This window comes from Hyaena hyaena, unplaced genomic scaffold (genome assembly GCF_003009895.1).
Source record: "Hyaena hyaena isolate Hyena2069 unplaced genomic scaffold, ASM300989v1 scaffold_38, whole genome shotgun sequence".
In the NCBI taxonomy this organism is placed as follows: Eukaryota; Metazoa; Chordata; class Mammalia; order Carnivora; family Hyaenidae; genus Hyaena; species Hyaena hyaena.
The window spans coordinates 1,438,537-1,456,529 of NW_024080670.1; the positions used below are offsets into that span (position 1 = coordinate 1,438,537).

General features: G+C 53.6%; 1 protein-coding gene across 4 annotated transcripts in view; it reads right to left on the reverse strand.

Moving 5' to 3' along the window:
* PRRC2B (proline rich coiled-coil 2B) overlaps positions 1-10,863 on the reverse strand; it is an 86,694-nt gene extending 75,831 nt beyond the window's left edge. For 3 of the 4 annotated variants that reach the window (XM_039229558.1, XM_039229557.1, XM_039229556.1), the window contains exon 1: positions 10,802-10,863. The gene's annotated coding sequence lies outside the window, so the exon portion shown is untranslated. The remainder of the gene's footprint in view (positions 1-10,801) is intronic. The other variant, XM_039229555.1, reaches the window with a different exon arrangement.
* Positions 10,864-17,993: the final 7,130 nt, after the last annotated feature.

Genomic DNA, 17,993 nt, shown 5'->3' on the forward strand with positions numbered 1-17,993 from the left:
CTTAAACTGCTCCCAGCTGCGTGCTGTCACCGATCCCTCGACAGCGAGCATCGCTGTCCACACCCCTATGCACGCTCAGCCAACACCTGGGGGCTATCTGCTGTTTCCGAGAAGCGTACTCCCGGTTTGTGCCCAAGGAACTGAACTCAGGCGGCAGAGGGGTTGCAACCCCGCCCCGTGCTGCACCCTCCGGACCCCTCCCCAGGCTGCCTCCCCAGGAGGCAGGGGCGCCCCGAGGGATGCAGAACGCACCCCACTGAAACAACTAAACGCAGGCCCCGCCTTGCAGCCCTCCTCCAACGGGGGCCTCTCGCGGCTGCACCCTGAGGAGGCAGGAGAGAGGCAACAGTGGCCTCCTGACAAGCCCCAAAGGAGACTCCCTGGCAACAAGCCAATGCCACCCGGAGGCGACACGCCCTTTAATCAGGCTAGGAGATACTTCACCAGGCTGCCTCCATCAATCACTGTCCCGACTGCACAGAGGACCCTGCTCACCACTGCGGAGGCCGGTGTCCTAACCACCGCCCCCACGTGGAGGCCACAGGTGAAGGACAGGCTCTGTGCTGCGCTGTGTCACTCAGCAACTCTGGTCGCCCCAGAGCAGAGCCGCATACGCTAGGGGGTTCGCTTCCGCAGAGATGGGTCATCAACAACTCAGCCCCTGCAAATCCACCTTTTCTTTGACGAAAATAAATTAACAAACCCAAATATGCTGAAGGCGGGGGCGGGGGGGGGGGAGTGCTGAAAGGGCTCCATTGGTTGAAATGATCTCCAACAAAGCCCAGAGCACTGGAGCCCCAGAACCCACAGGCTATTTATTCCCCAAGCCTCAGATGCCACAGGAAACCCAGGACAGTGACAGCCACCTGGGCAGGACCAGGTCTGAAGTAACACAAAGGAAGCGCCCAAAAATCAAGGCCAAGCCCCCCAGGGTCAAGAGGGACAGCATGTGCGCTCACTGCCGACACGCCAACTCAACTCACTTGTGACTTGTCACAAGGGTGATGAGGGTGACGCAGGCATCACCCCCACGGATGGAACTCTATTCTCCCGACCCCCGGCGCCCTCCCCATCGGAGCGTGCAGCCAACCTTACCCCCCACTCCCCGTGTCAACACCGAGTCACACAGCCACAGCACCTCCACAGGCCCCTCGCTGGCTCAGTCTCCTCTGCCACCGCCCAGCAGGGCCAGCACAGCCACACGACTCCTCCAGGGGCAGAGAACTACAGGGGCCTTTTTTTTTTTTTTTTAATTCCTTAAGAGAACAAGAAAGGCCCCCTGTAACACTGTGCACTATATATATTAAATACACAACATAGGAAACATCATACAAATGTGTAACATACACAATTATGTATTTAACACATACATTAAACATACAACATATATGGAAACCATACATAAAATGTCCTTCAACTCTGTTTATGTTCAGCTGTACCTATAAGCACTTATTACCTCCTATTCTCTGGCGGTCACTTCTGACTGGAAGTCCTGTGCGCACCGCATTCCCATTAGTGGAAAACAAAATCGCTCTCCAGGCAGCACTCGTCCCTTGGTCTGAAAAAGCGACAGCGGTCTAGGGCAACAGCACCCTGCACGCACCCGATCCCATGTGCCGCCGCAACAGTGGGCAGGAAGAAGTGACTCATTTCCTACTTCGGGCACTTCTAGAGCGTTTGGGCATTTTTGTAACAAGCCCGTGTCGTTACTCACACAGTGTTTTCGGGGTAAACTGAGCAACACAGAACCAAGCCCTCGCGCAGTCTTCACGCAGTCTCCACGCCGAGTGGGTGCCGCGGTCACAGCGACACCGTACGACAGGCTCCGCTCCCGTCTGGCAGGAGACGGAGGTTCGTCCTGCGGTGGCACGCAGATGGAAATGACGGAAACGAACGCCCACGGCTGCCTGATGCCGAGAAGGGTCGTCGCCCGGTAAACCGCAGGGCCACCCTGGCACCCGTGGGCTGCCTGAGCGCACCCAGCTCCACCCCTCGCAGATCATTCACCTGAAACAGCACGGGGCGCCAGCAAGCGACCAGATGCCCCGGTTCGGCGGCATTTACCTTGAACAAAGACCAGCGGTGCAGAAAGTGCTCCGATGCACCTGCCCCTCGGGAGGCCCTTGCTTAAGGGGTCTGCGCTCCTGGAGCTGAAGACAGGGGTTATCTGACCTGGGTCGAAGTCTTCTGCAGGCAGCACAGGACTTCGCACGCTAATACAAACAGCACCATCGAGTAAACAAACGAGCCCCAAGTGTATATGCCTGCCTGCTCCAAACCCCCAGGCCCTTGGCTAGAGCTGTATCCCAGGAACCATTAATAGCTACTGTTTACTGAGAACAGGTACCTTCTTGACACTTTGGTATATGACCCGCTGAACCCCTCCCCCTCCCCCTCCCAGGAGGACGGCATTCCCACCCCCATTTTGCAGACATGAACAGAGCCTCCAAAAGACGAAATAACCCTACACCACCCAGCTCACGAGTGGATGAACCTGGATTTGAAGCCGGCGGACCTCAAAGCTGGGGGGCTCTCATCAGGAAAAGGAGCAGAGGAGGGGCAAGGCATTCCCAAATCCGCCCCGGACTTCCCCCAGGGCAAGCTAACAGTAACAGCCCCCAGGGGCAGGAGCGGTATAATCCCGCAGCGCACCTCCCCTGGGCCCGCTGTCGCCACAGCACAAGTCCCTCCCAACCTGATGAAATACCAGCCAGGCACTTCCAGGGCCTTCCTGTCTGCAGTCACTTGGCCCAGGAGGTGTGAACTCCTGGAATAGCTAGAAGGGAAGAAAGACGGGGGTCGTGAGGTCAAGGGGCTGAGCTGATCTGCAGGAGAGCCACGATCAAGAAATGCGACAGAGAGCTGGCCTCCGAGTAGGTGCCACACAGTAAGAAACATTAGCAGCAGCAAAACCACCAAGGGCTGCGAAACAGGAGCCTCAGAAATCTCCCGAGAGGCTAGGCTGCGGCGTGCAAAGGCTGGAGGAAAACATCTGTGCCAAGCAGCTACCTATGCCTCTCTCTCCACGACCTCCTGGTCCCCACCTTGACCTTCCCCCAGTGACACGCCCGGGGCAAGACCTGCCAGCGCCCACTCTGCACCCCTCCCGCCCCGGGAGAGGAGAGGGAATGCAGATTCCACCTAAGGTTGACCCTGACTACCAGAGCAAGTCCGAAACCGTGACTGCTTCTGACCTGGGAAACATGCTCATCCAAAATGACAAACGAAGGGGCACCTGGGTGGCTCCATCGGTTAAGTAGCCGACTTCGGCTCAGGTCATGATCTCACGGTTCGTGGGTTTGAGCCCTGCATCGGGCCCTGTGCTGACAGCTCAGAGCTTGGAGCCTGCTTGGGATTCTGTCTTCCTCTCTCTCTGTCCCTCCCCTGCTCGTGCCTGGTCTCTCTCTCAAAAATAAACATTAAAAAAAAAAAAAAAGAATGGAAACTGCAGTACAAGAGAAAAAAACAGCAGGATCTTTGTTTGCTTGTTTTTTGAGAGCCTACCTACGAAGGGCCCGATTTGTACATGCATTAAGGGTCTGGGATGATATAAAGAGGCACTTGGGGAGGGGGCTCAGTTAAGCAGCCGGCTCTTGGTTTCAGATCATGACCTTGGGCTGATAGTACAGAGCCTGCTTGGAATTCTCCAAGCACGCGTGCGCCCTCTCTCTCTGCCCTTCCCCCCACTCTCCCAAAATAAATAAATAAACTTAAAAAAAAAAAAGTCTGGGAGGATAAACACAGCGAGCTGTAAACAGAAGCTACTGCCTGGAAAGCTAGAGGAGAGAGCTTTCATTTTCCTGCATACGCTCGCTTTTTCTTGTTTTTTGCGAGCGTGTATGCTTCGTAATTAATCTTCTATCGGGGGCAAAAACAACCTCCACTTTACGCCTTAGGACGACGTTCCCACTGTCCCCAGCTATTTCTGAACACTCGGCCCATTCACTCCCCAGGCAAGTCGGCCGGGCGGCAGGGACAAGCGTCCCTCCCAGACAGGCCTGTGTTTCTGGAGCGCCCGGAACAGAGCAGTTCTTTAAGCTCTGAGCTGTATGTAAACAACACCTGCCGAAAAAAGGGGGAAAAGCACTGGAAGACACAAAGGGGCCGTGGAAAGAGCGGGAGAGAGCGGGAAAGAGTGCCGGGGATGACCTCCTTTTCCCAGATGGTCCTGCAGCCACGCACCCCGTCATTCTACACACAGAGATGATCTCGAAGCCCGGTGGGAGAGTCCACTGGAGCTTTCAGAGTCCTGTCTGCCCCACCCCCACGCCCCAGGGCGGGCCACCGGCCACCACCGCAGGCCACTCGCCTCACAGGTTCCTGGCCTACAAGTTTTCTACTGTGGCTCCCACAGTTCTGATTTCAACTTAGAAAAAACACATTTTGAATACTCTAGGGGGCTTGGCATACTGTTTTCAACAGGTGCTTAGTTCTGTTTAAGATTTTTTTTTAAAGCAATCTCTACGCCCAACGTGGAGCTCACGCTCACAGCCCTGAGATCAAGAATCACATGCTCCTGGCGCCTGGGCGTCTCAATCGGTTAAGCGTCCAACCTCGGCTTGGGTCTGATCTCACCGTTTGTATGTTCGAGCCCCGTGTCAGGCTCTGTGCTGACAGCTCAGAGCCCGGAGCCTGCTTCGGATTCTGTGTCTCCCTCTCTGACCTTCCCCCCACTCGCACTCTGTGTGTGTGTATGTCTGTGTGTCTCTCTCTCAAAAATAAACATTAAAAAAAAATTTTTTTTTTAAATCACATGCTCTACTGTCCAACAGGTGCTGATTTCAAGCCTGGTATAGTTTCCAGAAGGTCTTCCTCGACCACCCCCCACCCAGGCGGGGATGGCCTTGACACCCACGAGCACCATCTGCAGCTCCACCACTGCACCTGCGCCCCCTCCCTGCGTCAGACAGAGAGCCCAGCAAGCAACAGGATGCTGCTTCCTGGCCCACACGACCTCACTCACCCCACGGGGGAAAACATACCAATTTGCTCAATAAAGAGCAAAACGGCATTCAGAAGGTGTCATCACTGCATTCAGAAGGTGTCACCACCAACAGATGAAGGGATAAACAAAATGCGATACATAAACAGACTGTGGAATATTACCCAGCCATAAAGAGGAAAGGAGTTCTAACACCTGCCACAGCATGGATGATCCTTAGAAACATCAAGTCCGACACAAAAGGGCCAACACTGAATGGATTCCACTCAGAGGGACACAGAGCAGACGGTGGCGGCCAGGGGCTGAGGGATGGGGAGTGAGGGGTCCGCATTTAACGGGCACAGAGTTTCAGTTTGGGAAGGTGACGCCTTTCCGGAGAGGGATGGCGGTCGGCAGTTACACGACACTGTAAACGTACTTGACGCCACTGAGCAGTAACTTACACGTGGCTAAAATGACAAATCTTAGGTACATTTCACAATGATTGTTTGACAAAGATGTATTTAAAATTGTGAAAAGAACTACGAAGAACAGCAACGGAGGATAGGAAACACTCAAGGGAGGGGATGACAAAATCAGGCTGAGAAGCCCCCAGAGGCCTCTTTAAGGAGGGGTTCACTTCCTCCCCACTGGACCACAAGCTCCCAACGAACACAAACATGGCATCCACATCCCTGGGTCCCCAGGGCAGTAAATGTTTAAGTCAAGACGCTTGTTCAGACTCAACCCAGTAGATGGTGGCCCAGGAAGGAAGCCACCTGGGGAATCAAAAGTGACAAGGGCTAAAGAAGAAAACGGAACTGAAGAAGGAGCCTGCATCCTCTCTGACGTGGAAATGCCACTTATGGGAAATCATCGGCAGCGTACCCCAAGGTTTACATGCAAGGATGTACCCTAAAATTGTGTGTACATGAAGGAAAAATGGGTAACCACCACTTAAATGTCTAATGATAGAGAGTTAAATAAATCATGGCAAACCCTATACAAAGCAATTACGCAACTACACAATTACTCATACATTTTCTAGGGGCCCAGTTGGCTTAGTCAGTGAAGCGCGCGACTCTTGATCTCAGGGTTGTGAGTTCAAGCCCCATGTCGGGCGTAGAGCTTACTCAAAAAAATAAAGCAGAGGCGCCTGGGTGGCTCAGTCAGTTAAGCGTCTCACTCTTGATTTCCGCTCAGGTCATGATCTCACGGTCTGTGAGAGCCCCACATCAGGCTCTGTGCTGACAGTGTGGAGACTGCTTGAGAGTCTCTCCCTCTTTCCCTGTTCCTCCCCTACTGTGCGCACACTCGCTCTCTTTCAAAATAAATAAACTTTAGAAAACTAAAAAACGAAATAAAACAAAATAGAATAAAAATGTTTCCAATACCTTAAGAAAATACGCTCTAACATTAAGAACTACAAACCGTGGGGGCGCCTGGGTGGCTCAGTCGGTTGGGCATCTGACTTCGGCTCTGGTCATGATCTTCCGGTTATGATCTTCTGGTTCATGAGTTCAAACCCCACGCTGGGCTCACTGCTCTCAGAGCAGAGCCTCTGTCCCCCTCTCAGCCCCTCCCCCACTTGTGCTCTTTCAAAAATAAATAAAACACTTAAAAAAAGGCCTATAAACTGTGACCTGTGTATACAGTATTTTTCTAACTTTGAAAAAACATATACATAAGCCAAGGAAAGAAATACACCAGCCTCTTCTGTAGTTCTCTCCATATGGTGAGCTTATAGGTGATCTCTATCTTTTAATCTTTACTCTTTTCCTTTTTTTTTTCCGTAAAAATGGTATTTTTATGAATTGGGAAAAAATGTACTTCAAGGGCCTCGCACGATGCCTGGCAAAGAGTACACGCTCAAGTTGTATCTGCTGCATGACCGTGACTTTTAAAGGCATACATACTGCTTTCACAATACCACGGAAAGGAAGGAAAGAGGCTGAGGGTTCTCTTGGGGAGGAGGGAGAAAGGATCCAGAGCCCCAGCTGCAGAGGTGGGAGCAGAAGAAAGTGGTCTCAGAGAGAACGCGGAGAAGGGCCGCCAGCAACCTGAGACAGACCTCACTCTGCCCGCAGCAGGACCCTGCTTCGGGCAGAGCTCTACACGCCCGCCCACACCGCTGACAGCATTTTGCAGAAGCAACCCAGCCCTCAGCTCAGGCCACACAGGGGAAGGGGGAAAAAAAAAAATCAACAAGTACAGCTAACAACAACACTCCACCTAGACCTTCTGGCTCGAGTCACCAAGGCAAGTCTGTCTCCTGGTGCGGCGGCGCCTTCCCACATGCCAGCCACAGACACGATCAGTGACATGGCTCCGACAACAGAGCAGGGGTCTCGGAGCTCCCGGGTGGGGAGGCCTGGTCCAAATGGGACCTTTTGAGCCAAAAAGCTTGTCATACACAATTTCTGTTCACCAGAAAGCTCACCGTCTTTCTCATCCCTCGGTCTCTTCAGAGCACCAAAACCAATGCGTAATTATTTCTCTGTCCAAATGACAGACCGAAGGTTCCTGAGTCCCAAACAAGGCCCAGGAAAAAAACAGGACTTTCTTAAGAAAGAAATGTGAGGTAGGACTTGAGAAGCAGTCTGGTTACCCTTGACCGAACCATGAGATTCAGAGCACAAAGCTCAACAGATCTCTGCCGGAGATTTTTTTTTTTCCAAGGGAAGCGCACTGCTTTAAAATCTAGTGTAGATGGGCCCTACTTAATATCCGCTTGCCCGTAACAAGACCCGAGAGCTTGACAGTAGAGAAGCCTCCTTATCAAATTTAGAAATACGTGCCCTGGCCTACCTGGCCCATTCTAGTGTGAAACAGAAACCAACAAAGAAATGATCAATCTTAAATGGTAGAATAATGAGACATCTAACCAGCACACGGCCATTAGCAACATGAGTCAGTACTTTTGTGCAAGCCAAAAAAAAATCTTTCAAGTACAATAAAATAATCCTTCAGGAGAAAAGAGAACTGAAATTTACAAGGGGGTGGGGGGATGGTGACCCGGCATTAATAAAACTTGCCATTCCTGAAATTCTACTCTCCCAGGGTTTTCTGGCCCTCCCTTCCCCAGGCTCTTTACCCATGTGGGCTTGAAGGAGACTGGAAAAGGACCCTGGCCGTTGCAGACAGGCCCCCGAGCGGGCGGAAACATGGCCCTGCCATAAAGCCTCAGATAAGTGAAACTGACAGGTAATCCAAAAGCTTAAGGGGGAGGGCAGCGGATTCCTCTCCTTCCCTAAGGACAGTGCAGGGCCAGACCTGGCCAGAATGAAATCGGATAGAAAACAACAGGCAGAGAGGCGGGAAGCTGGTAAAACTAAAGACCCGGCCCCACTAAGATGTCTCAGCTCCGCAGCCAGTGGGCCTGGAGGAGGTTCCCAGGAGGTTTAAAGACAGAACACAACAAAACCAAGATGGTTGGGGGAATGCCAGAAGGTACCAAAACAACCACCCAGGAGCCTGCAGAACCACCGTAAAGCACAGCGTCTCCAGGGCCGTTTACAAACACGCTACAGGTGCGACCCAGACATAACCTGGGTCTCGCCCCCGCCCATGACCAAGACCAGGGTCAGTCTCCCCTGAATTTGCCTCGATCCTCCGACAGTCTGTAATCAACACCCCGGGCAGCCTGGCTGTTCCAGGCCATTCTCTTACTTCCAGGCACTGAGTAGTGGTCACCATACAAAAATATTAGCTCAGGATAGAATCTGGGGTAGGGAAATCACAGTGCCATCAGCCAGAACAGGAGAAAAAGCTCAGGAACTGCGAGAAGGGAAAACCGGGAAACCAACAAACAATATATGTTCTCATCACACTCCCGTGGAGGGAAGAGAGGCTTGCTATACGGATACTCACAAGGGCCCCAACAGGTACCCCAGGCAAGGAGGCGTAATTATTCCCATTTTACAGATGCAGGAGCTGCGTGCGGCTCAGAGGCTTGCGGAGGGTAAGCCAATGAAGACCAAAATGCAGAGGCTTGCGGAGGGTAAGCCAATGAAGACCAAAATGCAGGCTCCAAGAGACACACTTGCCCGGGCAGGCACAATCTCCCCGAGTGATCATCTGCCATTCCCAAAGGAAAGCAGTCATCCTCAAAAGGTACAAGTCCCCAGGCTCTGCTTGTTCTCAGTACCTCTCACTGGGCTAAGTCTCCCTTAAACCAAGCAATGTGCCTTGGAAGGGGACAAGCCGCCCAGACCCGAGGACACAGATTGAGGACCACAGAAGCCAACTCTGCCAGTTAGTTCTTGGGGGCTCCAAACGCTACTCCCTCCCATCCTCATCTCCCCATAGAGGCCTAGCACTGAATACGCCAAGTGCTCAGAGATGTTCCGCGCCTTCCTTCTCCCGTCCACGCCTTGACCCAGCACCTGTAGCATGTGCACCAGCTCGATCAGGTCAGCCCAACGGGAGGGCATCACAGCGGCTAAATTCCATCCTAGGGCTTGATGGCAGTTACAGAAACAAGAAACAATTATTAACCGTGAATCTGCGGGCCAGGCCCTTCCAGGTCTTTCACCAGCTCCCTAACTCTACAAGGTGGGGGATGCAAGATGTATGCCAACGAAGGCTCTCGGAACCCTAGATTTCTCTGGCAGAAGCAGGATTTGCACCCCAAAGCCTGGGCCTCCCCAGGCCCTCCTCACACCACACCACTGCACACAGACACAGCTAAGTGGCTCAGTGAGATGTGGAGAAAGCATGCTATGACTTCAAACGGCTGGTTACAAAAACCAAACTGGATAAACGTATACAGCCACATAAAATGCACAGAAAATCTTTAGCGGAAAAAAGAAAGATACATCTCAGGGCCAATTTAACAATCCTGTAACCCAAAAGCTTCTAAAGGTTTCTCCCTGGCAGCCATTTAGCAAATGACACAGCCGGGGGAGCCTCTCCAGACCCCCCTTCCCCCCACTTCCTCCGAGCCACCCCTTCCCTTGAAAAAACGCCTCTTCCTCTGGCCTAAAGGTGGGCTCGGGCCTCCCACGTATTTGGAAAGAGAGGGAGAAAAGAGAAAACCGCCTTCCAGTGCTGTGTGGGCAAAGGCACTCGAGAGGCCCACGATTTCAACAGTGCTGCTTCTCACTCAGGAGAAAGGGGGGAAAAAGAAAAAGGAAGGGAGGGGGAAAAAAAACCCATCTGGCAGGCCCTGAGCAGCGACATCCTGTTTATTATTAAACACGCTCAGCAACAGAGCACGGAGTATTTCGAAAATAATCCTGTCGCTGGCGCACGGAAAGGGCGGCCGTCGGCGGCTGCGAGCTCCCTGCTCCCTGCGCGCCCCCGGCCGCCGACTCCGCGGAGGGTGGGGGGGGCCGCCGCGCCCCCCGTTGCGCCCCCCCCCCGACCTCCGGCGCGGGAATGGGGGAAAGGGGGGACGCCCCGACCCCGGGACTCCCGGGCGGGGTGGGGCCTCTGCAGGCCCGCCCGGGGACGGGGCGGGGGGGCGTGGGGGGCGCAGGAAAGCCGCCCCGGCTACTTCCAGGCCAGCGGGGCGCTGCGGGCCGCCGACCCCGGGCGGGCGGGCGGCGGCCCCAAGGCGCGGCGACCCCCCGCCCCGCCGGCCCCGACCCCGCCGCCCGCCCAGGCCGCGCGGCGCCTCACAACAATGGCGAGCCCGGGCCCGGCCGCCCCCAGGCCGCCCCGCCCGGGCCTGCGGCCCTCGTCCCGGCCGGCGGGGCCCCGGCAGCAGCGCGCTCGCGGCCGGCGGGCGGCGGGGCCCGGGCTCGCCGCTGTCAGTCGGCCCGTCGGCCGCCGCCGAAACAAAGCCCGGCCGGGCCGCGCCGCCTCCATCTTAGCGCCCGACCGCCGCCCCGGCCCCCGGCCCCCGCCCCGCGCCGCCGCCCCGCCGCCCCGGCCCACCTGGTCTGGTTCCGCGGGCGCGACTGGGCCGGGCGATGGCGGTCGGGCGGCGGTCGGGCGCGGAGGCGGCGGGATGGCGGCGGATTGCGAGGCGGCGGCGCGGCTGCTCGCTCCCTCGCTCCCTCCCTCCCTCCCGGGCTCGCTCGTCGCTCGCTCACTCGCTCGCTGGAGCCTCGGAGCCTGTGTCTCTCGCCGCTCGCCTCCCTCTCGCGCTCGGCTCCCCGCCCCCCGCCTGCCGCCGCCCCCGCCTCCTCCGGCCTCCTCCTCCCGCCGCCGCCGCCGCCGCCCGCCCGCAGCCGCGCCTGGGCCCGCGCAGCGCCCCCTGCTGCGCCGCCGGCCCGGAGGGGGGGCTGGGGGCCCCGGGAGGGGAGGGGCGCGGGAGAAGGCGGGGGTGGGGCCCCGGGGAGGCGGCGGGGCCGGGCTGCGGAGGGGAGGGGCACGGGGTTCGGGGTTCGGGGGAGACGGAGGGGGAGGGGCACGGGAGAAGGGGGCGCTGGGGTCCCGGGGAGGCGGACGGGAACGGGTACGAGAGAAGGGGGGGCTGGGGGGCTGCGGTCCCGGGGAGCCGGAGGGGGCTAAGGGGGAAGGAAAAGGGCCGGAATTGGAGCTGGGGAGACCAGGGGAGGAAGCTGGGAGAAGGCGGTCTGGGAAGCCGGTGGACTTGGCACTGAGGCCCAGAGAAGGGGTCCGGGGAGAGACGGGGAAGGGGAAGGGGAGGCGGTCCTGGGGAGGAGGTTGGGGCGAGCCGGGGGAGGGGGGCGGGGCTGAGTGGTCCGGAAGAGGGGGGGCTGGGCTAGAGAGGGAAAGGGCCTGAGGTGGTGAGGCCCAGACCGAAGGGGGGCTGAGAAGGGAGGGGGCTTGAGCCAGGCTCCCCGCCCCTCCCCTCTCAGAACTGCAGCGCCTCCTGACCGACCGTGAGCCCGGGTTCTGTTATATGATATATACACGGAGAGGAAACAGAAACAATACATTGTTAATTCAAAAGCAAGGTTGTTGAACGCTATAGGTACTTTACCCGTTTTCGGAAAATGAAAAATAATAAACCAATCGTCTTCGGTGTTTTGTGTAGTTGCGTCAATGCAAAACAAAAGGTGTGGGAGAATGCACTCCTCTCTCGGTTCTCTCTGCAGTCTGAGGTCTGGAGAGCCAAGGAGAATTCTCGCTTTTTAGTCTCAATACGTTGGCAATTAGAAAAACAAACCATTTGCAAAAGCAAACAAAAAGAAATGGAGCTGGGACCTGGAAGCCAAATCATCTGCCCGTGTCTCTGGCCCTTGATCACCTACCTACACCTTAAACCGCAGCCACAGGCCATGTCCTGTGTGCAGCAGTTTGGAGCGGATTGTCTCTTAATCCCAACCCTGGGGCAGATGTTATTTTCCCAATTCACTGGTGAAAAATGGAGACTCTGAGAGGTTAAGTAACTTGCCCAAGGCCACACCGCAAGACCGGACAGGAAAGTCAGCCTACAGCAGCCTAACTACTGTTAGGGCTTACCAAGGAGCACGGGGCCGGGCACACAGTAGGCGCTATATAAATGCTGGTTGGTTTGTTGCATGGAGGAATGTGTGGCTCTTACAGGCTGGTTGGTAGAGACCCCCCATGAATCAGGGGGGTTTATCTTTTTTAATCATCTAACAAGAGAGAACAGAAGATGAAAAGCTTCAAGCCCTGAGTGCTCCGAGAAGACAGAGGAGGAAATATTAAAGACCACAGAGGGGGTGAAAACCAAGTCAACCAACAGGTGCTCTGTTCTGGCAGGTCTGGTACGGGAGTGACGTCCTCTGGGGACTGTTAAGGACAGCTGCTACGTTCCTGGGACTTCAAAGGCAGCAGATGCTTCACTCTTGCAAAACGCAAAGATGGGGCTGCATCCAAATCGCTTGCCCTGTTCAAGAAACGTTTTTCTTTCTGCACTTCCCCGGGGGTGGCAACAGCTGACACTGGGTCCCGTTCACCCAGCACCCTTTCTGGGCCAGCCGCGCTGTTACGCACTGTACGAGGGATAACTTCCTTCATACGTGGGAGACTGTCATTATCATTTCCACTTTATGGATAAAACCACTGAGGTCAGAAGTTAAGTGACCTCAGATACGGGCACAAATGGCACAACACGGGTGGCAGAGCAAAGGTTTGTATTCAGCGGAGCCCTTCCTTTGAGGTTTGAGCCTTTCCTAGGGGAAAGGGAGGCTCAGATGTCAGAGCAGGTAGGGGGGTTATTGCCTGTGGACTGAGGCTGTCAGCCAGCGCTGGGTCCTGAGTTTTCAGTAGGACTCTGAAGGTGCCTGGCCAAGTTTTCGAAGAACCAGGGACCCAGAGAGACCAGAGGGAGGGAGGTAGGAGGGAGCAGAGCGAAAGGAGGGCTGGATCAAGGCTCCTGGAGGTCACTTAGCCTCAAGAGACTGTCTGCAGTGTAGAGGGGGGGACATTCAAGGAGACATTTTCATATCATCAAAGCTACTCTAAACAGCAACTGTCCCGGTGAGAAAACTGAAAGACAGGAAGGAGTGGACCACCCAGGGCAAAGCAGGGGAGAGTTGGCCAGAACCAATGAGTAACAATGTATTTCCTTAGTGTGTGTGTGTGTGTGTGTGTGTGTGTGTGTGTGTGTGTGTTGTTTTTTGGGTTTTTTGGTTTTTGTTTTTTTTTTTTTACTTTCCAAATATTAGGAAACTTTCCTGCAAATGGTTGGAGAAACCTCTAACCTCTGCAGACCCCCAAACTGAACAGAAGGGGAATTTATTTCATCCATCCCTAGAGACCTAATGCAGATTTTATGTATATATAATTGTATTCTTCCCAAAACGTGATCAATGATTTTTGTTCCATTGAAATTTAATATTTTTGTGTAAGACTTTCGATGTTTTTTTATCCATGATTTTCTTTTTTAATTATTTTTTAAAGAATTTTTAAATTTATTTATTTTCTTAATGTTTATTTATATTTGAGAGAGAGAGACAGAGACACAGAACAGGAGCAAGTGGGGGGCAGAGAGAGAGGGAGACACAGAATCCGAAGACAGGATCCAGGCTCTGAGGTCGCAGCACAGAGACTGACACGGGGCTCAACTCACAAACTGTGAGATCATGACCTGAGCCGAAGTCAGCCGCTTAACTGACTGAGCCGCACAGCTGCCCCATAAGCTTATTTAATTTGAGAGAGAGAGAGCAAGGGAGGGAGGGGCAGAGAGAGAGGGAGAGAATCCCAAGCCGGCTCTGTGCTGTCAGCACAGAGCTCAATGCGGGGCTCGAACCTACAAACCTCGAGATCATGACCTGAGCCCAAAACCGGGAGTCAGATGTTTACCCAACCGAGCCACCGAGGTGCCCTAGCACCTGGCACATCTGGGGCATATAGTAGGTGTTTCATGAGAGGTTATTGAATAAAAGAAGAAAAAATTTAAGGGAGAGAGAATTCGAGAATCTGACCTCTGCGGGTACCCTGTCCAGTCCTGGCCTCAAAGGGAGCCAGAAAGTCTTCTCTGAATCACTCCATGGCCCAGAGAGTCTAAGGCTTTGCTGGCTTCTTTCATCCCTTTGTCAGGGACAGTTAACCATTTATTGAACAGTTTGAGGTGGGGAAACTAGAACACAGACTGGCTTAGTGACAAGCCCAAGTTCAACGAGGGAGCTGTGGCCAAACTGAAAGAGAGAAGGGCTGGGAGAGAGAATGCTCACCTGCTGGGGGCTTGTTACGCCAATACCCACTTTCCTTAAATCACAGCCTCTTCACCAGGATTTGTGAGTTAGGGTCTATTATTACCCCCATTTTACAGATTAGTAAAATGAGGCTCTGGACATTCACTTACCAGTACTTGGTTCCCAGACGCTTATCATAGCACTGCGGTTAGGAGAGCCTTTCTGGTTCCCCAGATTCCAGAGCCAGCCTTTAAAGTGCTGGCCCAGGGGCACCTGGGTGGCTCAGTCAGTTTAAGCATCCAACTTCAGCTCAGGTCATGACCTCACAGTTCGGGAGTTCAAGCCCCAGGTCGGGCTCTGTACTGACAGCTCAGAATCTGGAGCCTGCTTCGGGTTCTGTGTCTCCCTCTCTCTGCCCCTCCCCTGCTCACGCTCTCTCTTTCTCTCTCTCAAAAATAAATAAACATTAAAAATAAATAAATAAAAGACCTGACTTCTTTAAAAAATAAAAATTAAAATAAATAAAGTGCCAGCCCAGGCACAGAGCCCAGGGGCAGGCCCAGGAGCCTCTCAGATGGACCCTGTCTGGTTTCAAGGCAAGCCGCCTCCAGCTACTCTGAGCATGTGCGCGCTCTACAGAAACATAGTCGGGGCTTCCTAGAGCGAGAGGAAGTGGATGAGAGAGTGTCTGTCTTCAGGGTGGCGCTTCTGCTCCCTCTTTTTGTTGGTCAGAGTGAGTCACAGGGCCAGCTCAGACTCAAGGGAGAGGGGAAATAAACCCCCTCTGGAAGGTAAGTGCAGGGAGGGAAAGGTTGGTTGACAGGTTATTTGTAGATAAACGTTCAGGTTGGAGCACCTGGGTGGCTCTGTCAGTTGGGCGTCTGACTTCAGCCTAGGTCATGATCTCACGAAGGTTCCCGAGTTCGAGCCCCGTGTCAGGCTCTGTGCTGACAGCTCAGAGCCTGGAGCTGCTTTGGATTCTGTGCCTCCCTCTCTCTCTCTGCCTCTCCCCTGCTGGTGCTCTATCTCTCTTTCTCTCAAAAATAAACATTTTGGGGCACCTGGGTGGCTCAGTTGGTTAAGCATCCGACTTCCGCTCAGGTCACGGTTCGTGGGTTCGAGCCCCGCATCGGGCTCTGTGCTGACAGCTCAGAGCCTGGAGCTGCTTCAGATTCTGTGTCTCCCTCTCTCTCTCTGCTCCTCCCCTGCTCACACTCTGTCTCTCTCGCTCTCAAAAATAAACATTTAAAAAACTGAAAACAAAGGATAAACAATCAGTATAAATCGGGATTAAAATAAATACCTAAACATTTAAAAAATTAATGAAGACATTCCATCCAACAGCAAAAAAAAATAATAATAATAATAGTTTACTAAGATCTGTCATGGCCAGGCCAGTCGGAGTGCTAAGAAACTGGCGAGCAGAGAAATACACGATCCCTACACTCAAGAAACTCCCAAATTAAGGGGCATTAAAAACAAAACAAAATTGGGGTGCCTGGGTGGCTCAGTCAGTTAAGCGTCTGACTTCGGCTCAGGTCATGATCTCACGGTTCGTGGGTTCAAGCCCCACGTCGGGCTCTGTGCTGACAGCTCAGAGCCTGGAGCCTGCTTCGGATTCTGTGTCTCCCTCTCTCTCTGACCCTCCCCTGATCACACTGTCTCTCTCTCTCTCTTAGAAATAAATAATGCATTAAACATTAAAACAAAACTGCAGTAATAAACACTGTTTCATCTGGCTCTCACCACCTGCCGGGCACCCGCCTGAGGTCGGTGGGAATCACCAGGGCCGGGTGCTTCCTGGTGGCCCACGACTGCAGGGGGACACTGGGGGACACGCCCACAGCTAACCTACAATACACTCCGGGAATGTGAGGTCGGCAACTTGTGTAACAACCACGTGTCCCGGGATTCCTGGAAAGGCCCTGCTTTCATAGTCACTGCACCTGTTCCCCAAAGGGCACCGTACTAATGAGAGACAGCGTGAGTCCCTATTCCAGCCATCTGAATGGGGGCAGAGAAAAGAGTAACGGTCCAGGGAGAAATGGATCGCAGGGGGGGGGAGACTGAGGCTGCGCCTTCTTGGCGCAGGTGTTTTTGATGGCAGGCTTCGAAGGAAGAGAGGAGTTTCATCAGGGGAGACTGGGCAATGGATGGGGCCAGCTTGAACAAAGGCCTGGAAGTAGGAGTGTCTGGGCAGTGGGAGGGGCCCGCAGGCTGGCTGGTAGCCGCTGGAGAAGTGGCCCCATCCCAGAGAATGCGCACTCCAGGAGGGATGGGAGCCTTGAGCTAAAAATAGAACACGCGGGTGTGACCACAAAGGGGGGGGGGGACGCTGCACAGACCTAGGGGCTCACGCCACGGAGGGCGGCATGTGAGTCTCAGCACCCAACACAGTGAAGACTAAACGCTCTCTCCTTGGAAAGGCTCAATAACAAGTCAGCCAGGGAAGAGAGCCTGGACACCTGTTCACGGCACATGGAATTCTTACAAATTTGCCCTCCTTTTCCCATTGGGGAGACTCGGAGGAAAAGAGCCAAGACTGGGAATAAAAGAAGATCGAGGGAAAGATTTAAAATTTAGCGACTTCCGCTGAGAAAAAAAGCAGAGAAAAATATCGAAGGGTGGGGTTTGAGAAGGCAAAGGAAAGAAAGGAAGCGCCAGGGACTCCCAAATAACGGACAGGGGATGGCAGGCACCAGCCAGACAGTCTACCTGCTCCTCTTCTGTACCCATGCTTCCCTCCCCGCGAGTCCCTTCATCGCCTTCAACAGAGAGTTCCAGAGGGTCGCTGGCAGGGGAATATAGTTATCAGGTCTTGCCTTCTGTGGCCCCTATCTCAGAAATGTAAGCACTAGAGAAAGAATAGGTCTCCAAATCTAACTTGATATCAAGAAAGAGAAAAGACAACCCACAGAATGGGAGGAGATATTTCTAAGCCAAAATACCTGATAAGGGTCTGATCTCCAGAATATATAAAAAGACACTTGCAACTCAAAGACAAAAAGACAACCCAATGGCAAAGTGGGCAAAGGACTTGAACAGACATTTCTCCAGATACACAAATGGCCCGGAGCACATGGAAAGATGCCCAACATCATCAGCTACCTGGAAAACGCAAGTCAAAACCACAATGAGATGCAACTTCAAAGCCACCAGGATGACTATAATCTAAAAAAATGGGCAATATAAAGGTTCACAGGGATGGAGAGATATTGGAATACTCCTACAGCGCTGGTGGGGATGTAAAATGGTACAGCTGCCGTAGAAAACAGCCTGGTGGGGTCCTCATAAAGTTAAACAGAATTATCCTAGGAGAGGCTCCTGGGTGGCGTAGTCGGTTAAGCATCTGACTCTTGGTTCCGAGTCAGGTCATGATCTCACTGTTTGTGAGTTCAAGCCCTGCATGCAGAGCCACATGCAGAGCTTGCCTGAGATCCTCTCTTTCTCCCTTTCTGTCAAAATAAAATAAACTTAAAAAAAAAAAAAAAAAGAATTATCCTACAACCCAGCAATTCTACTCCTAGGTATATCTAGAATCAAAAAGAGATGTT